The following is a 13,576-nucleotide window of genomic DNA, read 5'->3' on the forward strand; positions in this document are numbered from 1 at the left end:
AAAATTGTAGAATATGTTACCGTTGTCGAAAATGGCACCTGGTCAGGACTTTTGCTTGCTTTTATAAGAGAGATGTTCTTTATCACAGGTCTAGGGTTGAGATCGGCATTTCAAAGCATGATTTCAAATGAAGGCATTTTGCTGCCGGTGGAGGTAAATGGCTGGGCAGTCCGAGTGAGTGTTTGAGCTTGGGTAGCAAACACATCCCATAATAGATAGAGGGCTCACTGAAGACATGATTCATTTGACACACTGTCTCATTGTTGAGCCCTTTATTGAAAACCAGCACCATTGTTTAGCAATGTCACTAACAATGGACGCGTAATGACTCACGTCAGTGCCTTTCTTGCACGAACAAAGAGACATAATTTGGCTGTGACAGTCCACCATTCACATAGAGATAGACGGTGGAATAATACAAATAGTTGAGATCTCCAATAAATGAAGTCTTATCAGACTTTATCAGATTAACTCAAGTATTTATATGAATATTCAAATGCCAGTGCAGGTTTAGCCACAGCACAGTGCCAGTGAATAACCTACACATAAGTGGTGTCACAGAGATACATCATTATCTGACTGAAAGATTAAAGACAAGGACTGTTGATGGTTGCTAGCAGGCCCCAGGAGATGATGGGAACACAGAGGCAAGAGGGCGTTGCTGTATTCTGATGGAGTGTCTCTCGCTGACCTCTAACCTCGGTCCTACTATGTTTACATGCCACAGCTAGGTTCACCAAGGTTCACAAGACTAGCCTTCTTCTCAAAAGACTGAGTACAGCCCCACTATTACACAGCTCTGTTCTTTGAATAATGAATGTTGCCAGACATAATGGATGGCACGGCAATAAAACAAAGTGTGAAAATGGTACCGTTTTCAGAGGTTATCTGTTACCATTAGTCTAAATGTCATTACCCACTACTGAATTCTGTAGAGCGTTACACAACACATGATTAACTAATGAGGTGAACCTGGTAGCCATCGGCGGTGTGTTTGTGGGGCCGAGGGCCAGGAGGCCTGCAGAGAGGGGAATAATCCCAGCTCAATGACATAACAACTCTGGGCGTAATGATAATGACCTTTGTGGGGAGATGGAGACACTGAGGGAGATGGAGCTGGAGAAGAATCAGAAGGAGAAGGAAGGAAGCTGCTGGAAAGACGGGCTCAGTAAAGGGATCGAATGAGAGATCTGGAGATAGATCGATTTAGAGATAAGAGAGAAGAAGGGAGGGGGGCAAGGGTGGATTAGAGAACCCCAGAGGAAGAAGCTTAGTGCCCTGTCATGTTTAAAGTTCCTGTCCACATTCAAAGACAGCAGCTCAGTTGTGAATGTCGGTCTGAGGTGAACTCCAATATAGGAGGCTTTATATACAGTATTTGAGTATATAGTCTACTTATCTCAATACCAAATATAGCAGAATTGATTCACCTTCATGGAGTGTCCTATGACCCTTTTTATGCAGCCTCCACAATGAACTTGTTCAGGCAGTTGTGGCTTAAACTGCCTACATGAACTTCCTTTAAAGTTGAATCCACAAGCTAATCTCAGTGTGACTGTGTCCAACAAATAACAGATACAGGTCCATGAAGGTGCCATGAATGCTTGTGAATACTCCTTCAGTGCTACAGAAACCATGACTTCACATTAGTGTTATATTAGAGTATTCCTCCCATTGTGCATAACAGGGAACACAGAGCAGCTACAGTAAGCAGAGCAGCTTGTATTCTTTATTTTTGCTGGTTTTAAATGTAATTTGTACGGTGTCCTTGAGTGTCGAGAAAGGCGCTTTTAAATAAAAATGTATTATTATTAACATTTGAGTCTAAAACAAAGGAAAGGAAATCAGAATTATGTGTAAAGGTTCAAGAATAGGCCAACTTCAGGAGAGATAAAACATCTTCAGATTCAGGTTTTCAGAATGGGTTTGAGTAACCAAAATTGGACACGGTCACACTGAGGTCAGCTGGTGAGTTAAACGTAAAAAATAGTTTTAGACAAAACAACCTAAACAAGTTTACGGGGGAGGCTGTGTGAAAAGCAAGCTTTCTAAGAGGACAGATCACACTTCTAACAGGTTAAGGGTTCAACAAACCCTAAATGGCTTTTAACAATGAGCCTTTTGTCCAATACTGTTTAAGTTGCTGCAAAGTAGCCTCATTCTGTGTGTATGACATACACTGAGTACAGTATGCCGAATAAATAAGTGCTTTTAAATCAGCTCTACTGTAGAAGAAGAAAAAGTTTGCAGGGTTTTAGATTTCCTCCTGCCATTCCTCCAGGGCCTGGCTGAACTAGGGCTGGTCTTGAGACCCTCAGTTTTTGCATGACTTAACACTGCATGCACAGGGGCTGGGGAGTCTTATCCCTGTTGGAAAAATCATTAACCACAGTTTCAAATTAAATTACCTTGGCAGTATTGGATCACCCTGACAGTCACACTGAGGACGGCGGGGCTAAAATAACTCCCAGCACTCCCCAAGTTACATTTCACATCCTCTTCAGACTAGACCTGCAGTGGCCAATCTAAAACAACAGACCCTTGCCAACAGACCAGCACAATCAGGAAGTTCTGGGAGGTTGGGGGTGCATGCAGGGAAGATGGCATGAAAACAAATACAAATCAAGCACTTGCTGAGGTGGTACTTCAGTATGTACAGTGAGTATTCTGCATTTTTCTCTTTCTTAGATTATGCCCAAAGGGAAATGAATCCATCCCATTCCTGCTATGAAACATTGCAGGAACACTACAGGAACGCCACAGGCTGGGACAAATGGATTAGCAGTGATCTTATTCTGCTTGATGAGAGAAGGTTTATGAGAGGCAGGAGGCACAGCTGAGGAGCTGTGTTACTGTGTGTGTGGCAGTGTGTGTGTGTGAGTGTTTTACAAAGGAGGAGTAATGGTTAGCAACTTTGCCTGCATCACACTTGCTAATCTCTTCAAAGTCGTTGAGGATTTGGCATAGATTTCTGGTGTGCTGAATCCAGCCTTGGAATGCATATCAAACCAAAAAAACATACAAGAAAACACAAATAACTATGATTTGTATGAAAGTACAGTAGTTAAGACATGGCATTTAGAGTGCATCAAAGCAATCACATTATCAGTTTGTTTACTTTCATAAGGCTTCAAAACCATCTTCATCACCCAGAGTGTTACAGTGGCTCAACTGCATTCCAACAAATGCAGGCCGGAGAAAATACCCTGGACCCTCCATCTTCTTGACTGTGTGCAATATTCAGACCTGAACATTTTAATGGGAGGCAATGGGATGCCAACCTCATTATTTTCCCTGGGTTAAGGGATCGCATATACAGTACATTTATGACATGATGTGTGAGTGTGCCAGTGTCTGCGTGTGTGTGAAAGAGAGAGAGAGAGAGACAGAGAGAGAGAGAGAGAGAGAGAGAGAGAGAAAGAAAGAGAAAGTGTGTTTGTGTGTGTGTGGGTATGCTAAACAGGGTCTCTGGCAGAGTCCTAGCAATAATGACATTAGTAGGCCCTTCTTTGCCAGTAGAGAGCCCCAGGGCAATGCAGATGGCCCTTATGCTGTCTGGTCTCCTCACACTCCTCAGACAGCCAATCCCATCCCAACACCACCACGCCAGCCATGCCAGCCATGCCAGCCATCACCACGGAGCAGCATCCCTCTCCTCCCCTGCTCTCAGGCCCCTGGACCAGGCACAAGCCCTCATGGGCCCCTTCTCTACACTTTCTTTTTGCCCTTTGCTCCACAAATTTGGCTGAATACAACTTCTGAAATCGGAAACAGTCTTTGTCTGACTAAGCATAAACTCTGTGTATTGTAATATCCATATCTGTAGTCAGCACTTTCAACCCTGACAGGTTGGAAAGTGCTGAGACGTACTGTACCAAAAGGAGCTTGGCGAGAGGATTGATCGGTTAGAAAGATCTTAAACCATGACCTTTACAAAGCTATATGTCTTAGTCTTGTTCCCACCTTACTCCATCCGTCAACAGTACGTGGGGGACATTTTGAACCAGAGCTCTCACCGCCCGCAATGTGATTGGCCAATTAGACCAGAGAAGAGCAGATGGCAGGAAGAGCAGGGCCAGATGGGAATATTTGGCCAGAAGAGCGAGGTTAGCACCCAGACACCCCGCCACTAAGTGCCGTGGAATTTCTAAAGGACCACGATGAGTCAGGGCCTCTGTGCTACAGAAGTTGAATATGTTCTACTGATAGATGAGGATTGAGAAACAGTAAGACTGGTGTGTAAGATCGTTCCTCAGCTGTACAATAAGTTCTAATGAGTACATTAATGATTGCCTCGTTCTAGCCAATTATAATACTTTAATATCGGGCTCGGGGAGAGAATTAGTCATCAGACGGCAAGCAGCCATGGGGAGCCATCTTAGATCCACTCCAGGGACTGCTTGAATTTCATGACAACCAATTTGAGACATAACATTCAACATTCACCCCATAAGGATTTCAAATCAAGTCCTTAATCGTCCCTAAACAGCTCTCCACAACAGAATCTGGTTTCTGGTCTATACTATGCTATAGATTTTTCCTCATATGTTGTGAACGAACTAGGTAACTTGACTGAAAACATTTTCTTCTCTTCTTGTACAGCCTGCCTCTTCTACTTATATACTTATCTCCTGTTCAGGAAGAGAGAAAGATTATCCCAAGCAAACTACTCTTTATTCCACTTGTTCATGAGGACAACATGTTCAATAATGTTTTTTGTGGGCTGCATTTTTCAATCCAGACATTTTGAATAATTACCTAATTCATCATTAGAACAATTCAATTAAAAAAGAAAGCAACTTATTGAGAAAATCCATCTTGGTGCCTGCTGCGGGTGGTAAGTGTAAAGTCAACAACACAGACACACTCAATAACCATTAATCTGATCAGCAGTGTGCACAAGGCATCACCCCACACAAGTGGAGAGATTCATGTCTCCCCGCTGTCTGAACTCACTCAGTTCTGCAGTAAGGATGGATTCATCCTCCATAGTGCATTACTCAATTTGAGGAACACCGCTGCCAAGGCTAAGGGATTCTGGCAGTAACAGCGAAAGGGGAGAGCAATGGAGGGATGAGAGGCAGAGAGAAACTTTCATTACACCCTCATTCATCATCAGTGGGGTACCTTGGCAACACTCAGGCGTCCTCCCACTCCTTTTCTTTCTCTCACTTTCTCTTTCTCATTTTTTCACCCCCCTCCGAATCCCCCTTTCCTCATATATCTCCCCTTTAATCAAAATGAAATACCATTGTCCAGTTTACTTCTGAGACACCAGGCAAGGCAGAGGCTGGAGGCCCACCATCATTTCTACTTCCTGTACAGTACAAGCAAGGCCAAGCCACTGTCCAGGGAAGTGTTTCTGAACGTTTCTGTCTCTGTGTCCCCCTCCCGCCTCACCTCACCGTCTTCATGAGTAGGTTACATCATCTCTTGTACATGCTGTTCTACTGCCACAGGAGTCAGCTGTGTGCTCCTCTGTAGGGACCTTCACCAAAAGAGCCCACATGGCAGAACACACACACACACAGACCAGACTCAATGAGCTAAAGGGGTACACTTGAAGGAAGGAGCATCTGTGGCCCACCTGAGTCTCCAAATCCCACTCATACCCTCCCCCCCCCAGGTATACAAGTCAGTAGGGGCAGTGTCCCCAGGCTGACTGGGGGAGTCAGGACAGGACATCTACTGTGAGCAGCAGCAGCAGTAGCAGAGCATCAACAGAGCTCCCAGCAACACCTATCAGAGCCCCTTCGGGAGAACTGACATTCTGGAGAGGTGACATCTGTGGTTTCCTCCATGTTGGAAAACTCTCCAGTATGTGCTGGGTGTTGTGACTGTGTCTTGTTATGGCTCTGCAGTGTGCTTTTGTGTGAGGATGGGGCTACGTCACACTGCTCTGTGTAATGACTGCACTCTGCAGGGTACATACCACTGCAGCTCACAGCCGTTCTTCTCCCTTTGTTCCTAGAATACACAGGATTACAATCCAATCCTACCTGTATCAAAGAGCTAACCCGGCTAAGACTTTGCTAGTGTCATAATGAGACCCTGCAATTCCTTCCAAACTGGTGGTAGTTTCAGTAAAGAAAGACTCCAGTTACATAGGCTGGGTCTAGCGCCTGGAGGATCAATGGTGGAATTGTGTGCTGAGGAGGCAATGATCAAAAGTCAGGTTTTAGTGGAGGAAAAGAACATGGATGGACCTGGACCCATGAACTCTAACTCCCATTATAGTGTAATCAGGCACAATGGGGTCGCCATGGGCTCCTGTGGAGAATCAACTGTATCTTGCTGTGGATAGATTCTCAATGAGGAGAACATCCTGCTCAGACCACCTCAGATCATTTTTATAGACCTCCGTCCAGATCGATAGGTCTGCGTCACCATGTGAAAATGCCCACTGGCCTTGTAAAGGGAGTGGATGGTTATATTCTGTAATCAATGACAGAGTGTCTTCACCTTGGGGGTTATGGTGTCTGGAACAGGCCAAATCATTATAAACTGCATCTGTATGCTACTGAATTTCTTGTCTCTCCATCTATACTGTTCGACATTATCGACTGTATGAGAAAGGTCGTAGAGCATCAATTATTAAATGGCTCGGTTATGGTATGTTACATTATTAATAACCTTAGCGTTAACCACACACACACGCACACACACGTTTTTTCTCTTTCTGATGACACACATAGGTAGGCATGCTCACACACATACCTACATCCAGTGTCATATTGGTCTTAGAACAAACCCGCTCTCAAACAGACACAGAAAGTATGACATGAAGGTTTAGAAAACCTGTTATATGAACCATGATTTCGTTCACCAAGACATTCCTTCCACAACAATGGTCTAGCTATGATGTGCACCAGAGGACTGGACCATCTGAACTAGCAGTACAGCACAGTCACACAGACCCACAGTTCAGCACCACATGGGGCAGAGCTGTCAAGAGCTCTGGTTCTGAATCCTCCCGCCCACCCCTCTTCAATCAGCCCTGTGCCACCAAGGGAGGAGGGCGGGGGGGGGGGGGTGATGGGGGGAGGCACTCCAGTCACAGTGGGAGAAAGATAAAGGGAAAGAAGGAAGAAAGGAAGGGGGAGCTGGGATAAAGGGATGTTCCGGGGTCAGTGTGGACGGCCTGGGGAGCTAACATCACAGTGACTGACAGGCACACAGAACAAGCAGCAGTTCTGGAATCAAACATGCAACCAGAGCAGCACACCTAAACCCCAGTCATGTGACACAGACCCTGCTTCTCTGGGAAAATCCCATTTGGGATATAGCCAACTTCACTTACGCATTTTTCTGTTATGACTGTGAATTTGCTATTAAGCAGGTGACATTCCATGTTTACACAAATTGACACCTAAGGAATTCCGAGCCAACGCACTTCCCTTGATAAACAGACATAGTCTGCTAGCAAAAACACGCAGTACCTGAGTATACCAGCAGCAGCTACAAGTGTTTAGTACATAGACCATAGATGATCCAGACAGTGAGGTCCACTGGATCAGTTAGCGATCTGGTCGCTAAAGAAGAGACTTTCAGGAGAGCTGTGTGTGTGTCTACAGAGGTAGATCAATAGATCACAGCATTAAACCAGATAGTCTAATTTACAGTGGCTCAGATTCTTCGGGTTTCTCTGCATCTGAGCTGAGGCGCAGATACCAAGCTGCTGCTGCTCCCTCCCTCCACCCACTCTCTCTAACACGCACACACACGTTCACACGCAGTAAACAGAGGACAAAACGAGACTGATCCAGCCCTGTAAATAACAAACCTGCCCAAATCCCTAAAGTGTTTGTCAGTCAAGAATAACAAGCACACCCACAACAACAAATCCGCACACACAAACACACACACACACACCCTGGATGGACAAACCATGTTGAACTTAATGGACCAAATTTTCCACGCATTCCAGAAATGTAAAAATTGTAAAAATGTAACCTTTTACCATCATTGTAAGCACACACAAAAGCACAAACACTTGCTCGTATCAAAACACAGCTGCACTGATAATGGATACAACCATGGCAGATCAATCAAGATCCCGCAACCAATCACAACAAAGAAAACAAAAAAGAGAACACTAAAAACATAAAAGTTAAAGTCTTGCGTAGGCAGCTTAGACCATGGAAACCTTCAAGCCTTCCTCTACCTCTGCCTGGTAAATGCATCAGGTTTGACGGTGAGGTTGAACTAGCGCTTGTACGAGTAGAGAGAAGCAGAGACTCACCTCTGCGGATGGCTGGTGCAGTGTTGTTGGCTGGGTGCTGGTCTGAGGGGCTGGAGGAGAGGCTGGGGCTCTGACTGTCACAGCACCGTCATGGCAGAGGAGAGGAGCTGCTCAGTTCACTGCTCACCTCACCAGCTCTCGGAGAAAAACACCAGCTAAGGCTCTGGCTCTGCCTCTGGCTTGCTCACAGCAGCAGCAGCAGCAACAGACCGAGGGATGGCTGGGGGCAGCAGACTCTGCAATCAGCAAGTCTCTCTCTCCACCTCTCAATGTTTCTCTCTCTCCCTCTCTCTCTTTGCTTCCCTCTCTCTTTGTCACTGACTCCTCTGTTAATCTATTGCCTTCACGTGTTCTCTCCCTCCCTCACGCTCTCCTTCCTCCTTTCTTTTTTATTCCCTGGCACTGTGTCCCTCCTCAAGACTGCTTAAATGCTCGGGTAGCAGGGGAGACAAAATGCCTGAAAGCCAAAAAGTGCGTGGAGTCTGGCTTCTGCTTCCTCTCCATGAGTCTAAGCATGGAAGTGTGCGCGTGTGTGAGTCTGTGAGTGCATCGGAAACGCGAGGCATCAGGCTCCACACTGAGTGTGGGAGAGAAAGCTACTCCCACCCTTCCAACCCCCCTCCTGCCTGTTGGAGTGAGTCATCATGTTCCAACCAATCCCAGCACAGCGGACTGCCTCTGATTAGAATCACAAGGGTATTTATTGAGGCTGAGGCTCCTGCACTGCTATCCCGAGGAGAAGGGGATGAGGGAGGGAGACAGAGAGGAATAAAAAAGAAAGTATTACACATGCTTGTAGATTTTTTCTCTATGGGTGGTTACTGGCAGTGGCAACCTATGAACCTTTCCTGTTACTGGCTGACTCCATCCATGCACTTCCACAGCAAAAAGCATACAGTCTCTATGTATCACACAGGATGTTGAGTCACTTTCAAAACTTTCAAAATCTCAATCTCAATGATCTGCTTCACCACTCTGACAAAAACAAACAAAAAAGAACACTGCAAGAAGCTGTCTTGACCAGATATCAGAGCTACACTGTACACCATACAAAGCAGGTTGTTGGCGATAGTGTACTATGCTGGGAAGAATTATAAAGCTGGTCATTGTAAACCTTCTGTGGTGGACATAAGATTTTTGTAATTCATATTAGACTTTTTAAAGTGGATCAGTACCACTGACCCACAACCCATATGTCCCACTGTTATTGGAATATGTCTCAATCTTAATCTATATCTTTAAAAAGTCTTCCAAATTCTGGTAATAAAGCTGATTTCAAATCCAGTTTGGAATTACGCTTGTTAATAGATTTTAGCAAGAAAGGAATATTCATGTGCTATAAATCATTTCTGAAGAGTGCCCCAAAGAATTTAATTTAAATTCTTGATTTAAAGAAAATCAAATGAGATGTTCCAGAAGGCGGTGGAACTTCAGTAGTGACTCAACAGATGTCAAATACTGTTTAAGACAGAGCTGAAGCTGGTCCCAATAATGGAGAGGACAGCCCACAGATCACTATCAATCTACCTCTCCACTGCTCATCACTGTGAGGGAAGACAGAGAAAGTGACAGAAGAAAAGAGGAGAGACAAAGAGAGAGAGAGAGAGAGAGAGACAGAGAGTGAGAGACAGAGAGAAAAACTTGAGTATTTGATGCACATAAAAGACACCCCTCTGATTACAAAGCAGAGGAGCATTCTCTTTTAATCTATTTTTGTCTTCAAATTGTTGTTATCTTCAAATACAATAACTCACCTTATCTGATAAAGAAAATGCCCAACCAGTAAGAAAAGGCTTCAGATTGAGAACTAGCTAGACCATAAGATGAGTCAGAACTCATCCTAGGTCAGGTCAGACCATGGCTCTCCAGAATGACAGAGCAGAAGAAATCACCTCCCTAGCCCAGCCTGGCTAGATTACTGTAGCCTTACTGACCCTCCATTGCAATTGACTCTGGTTACAGCCTGGCTGACGACTGTAGCCTTGATCACAAAATGGCTATCTATTCATGGTACACAGTGGTCAAACATGGTCTCACAGCTGTTTTCCATTTGCTTCCCTTTTCATAAAAAAACCTTAGACAATCATTCTGTACAACCACTGTGGAATATTCGTCGCTTCATGCTTTGAAACAAAGCAGGGAGGAGGGCAGCAGCAAAATATATCCCTGCACAATTTTGGACAGCACAACAGTAGCTGGAGCCTACAGACTTTTGCATGACAAACATGTAAGATTGGAATGCACCAGCTTACAGTTGAGAACTGTTATATGCACATGTGAACCAATGTTAAATGTAACTCGGAAATAGTTAAGTTGTGGAACTTACAATCTAGTGTTGACTAGTAAGCTATATTTGGGTTTCAAAAGTTACATACAATGCAGGTCACAGTGTTACGAAATCAAAAGCGAAAATTCGCTTCCATTCCTTCTTTCAAAATGTTGATTTTATCCCCAGTAACAGCCAGGCGTGAAGTCTAGTGGGTTTGAGAGGATGTGGATTGGCTTAACTTCCTCCTCAGCCCTCCTCAACTTTCCAGCCATCCTCAGCCCTCCTCAACTTTCCAGCCATCCTCAGCCCTCCTCAACTTCCCAGCCCTCCTCAACTTCCCAGCCCTCCTCAACTTCCCAGCCCTCCTCAGCCCTCCTCAACTTCCCAGCCCTCCTCAACTTCCCAGCCCTACCCAGCCCTCCTCAACTTCACAGCCCTCCTCAACTTCCCAGCCCTCCTCAGCCCTCCTCAACTTCCCAGCCCTCCCCAGCACTCCTCAACTTCCCAGCCCTCCCCAGCCCTCCTCAACTTCCCCAGCAGTCCCCCCTCAGCGCCCCCGCCCTCCACAGCTCAACCCCAGTCTTGGTCTGTGATGTCAGGCTCTATCCAGACAGCCCCATGGTCCCCCAGGCTGCCCCAGCTGCAGGTGGTGAGGGGCGATCTGAGTGTAGAGGTCAGCTTGATATAGGTCACAAAGACTGAATCAAATCAAGCAGCGACCACTGTATAGTCTCACCACACCATCTTTAATACAACTAGCTAATCAAAATCCTTTGTATTTTGACCTACAATCATAGAGCCGGGCCAATCAACCTGCACCTCAACAATTGCCTAATAATCTCCAGCCTGTAATTGGCTGATTCACCTGTTCTCCTGTTTCTGATACTCTTCCTATGTCACGTATCAACAGTAAAGTATTATATTCTTTTCATTCATTTCTAGGTAATTATCATATAACAAGAAACCTTGGGTGAAAAACTTGTTCTTGGTTTTATTTAGGAATATATCTGTCTGATCCTGTCTGCCTCAATAGAAACAAGGAACCAGTCTCAGACAACAGCATATCAGGAAACAAGAACGAGAGGATATTGTCTAAACAGTGTCTCCCATATGGGGTGATGACACCCCATATGGGATTTTCGAGTCATTCACACACTCATAGACACAGGCGTGCACACATCCGCACACACACTAACACTTACACATGCAAACCCACACACATACACTCACTCACTCACACACACACACACACGCACGCACACACACACACACACACACACACACACACACACACACACACACACACACACACACACACACACACACACACACACACACACACACACACACACACCCCCACACACACACACACACACACTACACTTCTAGATTTAGGCAATCCGCCCACCAGGCACTTCTGTTTCCTACCCCGCTAATCCCACATCTGATGCACATAAAAGACACCCATCTGACTACAAAGCAAAGAAGCATTCTCTTTTAATCTGTTTTTGTCTTCAAATTGTTGTTATCTTCAAATACAATAACTCATCTAGATTTAGGCAATCCGCCCACCAGGCACTTCTGTTTCCTACCCCGTTCCCCAGGGGGGGCCTGCTCATCTGAGACCTCATCACTCAGTTGATACCAACCTACTGGTGCTAAGAGCTCAGGTCAGCAAGAGCCATTCTGGAGCCACATTCCCTTCATCAAGCAACCCAGGAACCTCCCTCTCCCGAGGGGACCGTGGGTAAAGAAGCATGGGAGTTTCATCTCCTCCATCACAGTCACTGGACAAGTCTAATGTCAGAAGATGACAAATGTATCCAGCCCAACACCTGAGGTTCTTTAAGTAATAGAAAGTAAAGATGTGTGTGTGTGTGCATGCAAGTGTCGGCGTGTGCGTGCTTGTGAAAGAGAGAGACAGAGAGGAAAAGGAGATTAACAGTTACATTTAACAGTTAAAACTGGGCTTTCAAATGACTTGCTTCAGACAATCAGAGTGGGAACACTATTCCAGTTTTTTGTGAATTGCTAAAATGCTAAACACCATTCTCTGAAACAAATTCTCAGTGGCCTAAAACTACATGAACTACATGTGAATGTAGTTTTGGCGATTTGGTTTTGTGTTGAATGTTCTGAAAAAATGGGTGAAGGTTTCAAGAAACGTTTTTTTGCAATTGTGAAAAACTATTGAGCCCATCAGGCGTGTGGAGAAGTTGGAGACGGTGCGAGAGAGTAATGGGGTGAGTCTATTAGAACCTTTGTCCTTTCTTCTGTCCATTGATTTAATCACATGCTGAGTAGAAGCAGATAAGCAGACTTCTCATTCCTCACTGTCACAGAGCCACAGCCTCAGACACAGGGGGAAAAGTAATACGTAAGAGGATATTATTGCCAATCTCAATGCAACACAATACTACAACCACCTTCTCAAACACTAAGTTGTTCAATCAGCAACAATAGCTGTACAGCAAATCTCAAGTGATTTAAAAGGTCATCTCACTCCTACTACAGCTTATTCACATTCTCATGGTCTATCTAGGCTGTTGAGGAGATGTTGTCTGCAATTGGGTAGGAATACTTTGTTTATGTTTGTCATGTCAAATAAATATGTCTAGTTGGTTATATGTTTTGACTGTACAGCACTTTGGTCGACATAAGTTGTTTTTAAAAGTGCTTTATAAATACATTTGACTTTGACCTTTTTCCACCACAGGTTTTAGTAAGTAATTCAAAAATTGCATTAGACATAGAGGCATCTGTTGTTCCTCTGAGACAAGAAGCAATTCACACCTTCGCACTATGGGTAGAAATACAAAGACGGGGCCTGGATAACGGAGGAAAATTCACACATAAACAGAGACAAAAAAACATGTTTTGTGTGTAGGTGTGGGCTGAGTCACATGCTCTGATTGCAGGCTAAGAGAGAGGTCCTTAACCACCGAGGTGCTCTGCTTTTTATATCTGACCCTCACGCTCCACGAAAAACAACGTCATTACACCCCAGTGCTACTATTACACCACCAATGTGTACCACAGAGTGTTTACTAGACACTCATTACACT

General features: G+C 44.8%; 1 protein-coding gene across 2 annotated transcripts in view; it reads right to left on the minus strand.

The window, feature by feature from the left end:
• Positions 1 to 13,576, minus strand: part of LOC134018845 (prickle-like protein 2) — a 42,383-nt gene that overhangs the window by 14,111 nt on the left and 14,696 nt on the right. Inside the window, exon 1 of one of the 2 annotated variants that reach the window (XM_062459145.1) lies at positions 8,243 to 8,801. The exons of the other annotated variant lie outside the window; for it this stretch is intronic. The gene's annotated coding sequence lies outside the window, so the exon portion shown is untranslated. Of the gene's footprint in view, positions 1 to 8,242; positions 8,802 to 13,576 lie in introns of those variants that run through there. 2 annotated transcript variants of the gene reach the window in all.

This window comes from Osmerus eperlanus, chromosome 4 (assembly GCF_963692335.1).
Source record: "Osmerus eperlanus chromosome 4, fOsmEpe2.1, whole genome shotgun sequence".
In the NCBI taxonomy this organism is placed as follows: Eukaryota; Metazoa; Chordata; class Actinopteri; order Osmeriformes; family Osmeridae; genus Osmerus; species Osmerus eperlanus.